Source organism: Chrysochloris asiatica, unplaced genomic scaffold (assembly GCF_000296735.1).
Source record: "Chrysochloris asiatica unplaced genomic scaffold, ChrAsi1.0 scaffold00043, whole genome shotgun sequence".
Taxonomy (NCBI): Eukaryota; Metazoa; Chordata; class Mammalia; order Afrosoricida; family Chrysochloridae; genus Chrysochloris; species Chrysochloris asiatica.
In genome coordinates, this window is record NW_006408561.1 from 12,029,165 (window position 1) to 12,030,218 (window position 1,054).

Below are 1,054 nucleotides of genomic sequence, written 5' to 3' on the forward strand. Positions count from 1 at the left end.
GGTACTGACTCGATGGTACCTCACAACAAGATGGGCCTGGTGAAAGCAATGGCAATAAGATTCTTATGATTCAATAGTGAGTAACTATTATCATGACTAATTGTGACTGTCACAATTGTAAAGGTAGAAGTTTTGTAACAAACACAGGGGAGTAGTTAATTTTACAGTCCAGAAACAGAAGACTTTAGGACCATCAAAGGAGAAGAGTACAAATGTCATGTGGGACCCTATCCAGAGAAGCAGTGACACCAGAGATGGAGGCAGAGATGAGGACATGGAGAGAGGGAGTAACTGAGGACTCTAGACTCATAGAAAGAGAGGGACTGGGTACTGGATAACTACTTAAGAAAATGTTAGCAGAATAAGAAAAGGCTCAGAGTAGCAGGTATAAAATAATAGTCCAGCTAAAGAAAGTGTTCTTTTATTATAGGTAAATCTGAGATTTTTATTTTGTTTACCATGTTAGATTAATGCAATGTTTACTGATCATGAGATTCAAAACCAGACTGTATCTTGAGTGTGGAGACTAGCATAAGAGATAAATATATGCTGGCTGATTATATTATAGCATATTAAAAGCAGGGAAAGTATCTGAAAATTTGGAGAAGACATCTTTAGAGTTCATGGAAAAAAAATTCTTTATTTCATGAATTATAAATCTTATTAATGTTTTCTTTTGAAAGGTCATATAAGCTCATTATAAAAATAAATTAATGGTGAGACCTGGGAACACCTGAGCCCATGGAAAAGGACATAGCCTCAGAGGGCTAGACCTGAGAGTGAAGCATCCAGCTGATATGAAGTGAGGGGAGTTGTACAAGAATACCCAAACTTGCAGATAGTACCCATTTGAACTAGCCTTGATGGCTTGATAATCAGAACTCGACTAGAAGAAGATTTTTTAAAAAGTGATAAAGGAAATGAGGGTAAATTTCTACAATTTGATGAACTTGACCTATACTCATGGAGGTAGTAGCTCAAAATACCAACAGAGAGGAAAAGAGTCTTCACATCAAGCATCAGTGCTATTCCCTCCTTATACAGGGTAGATAGG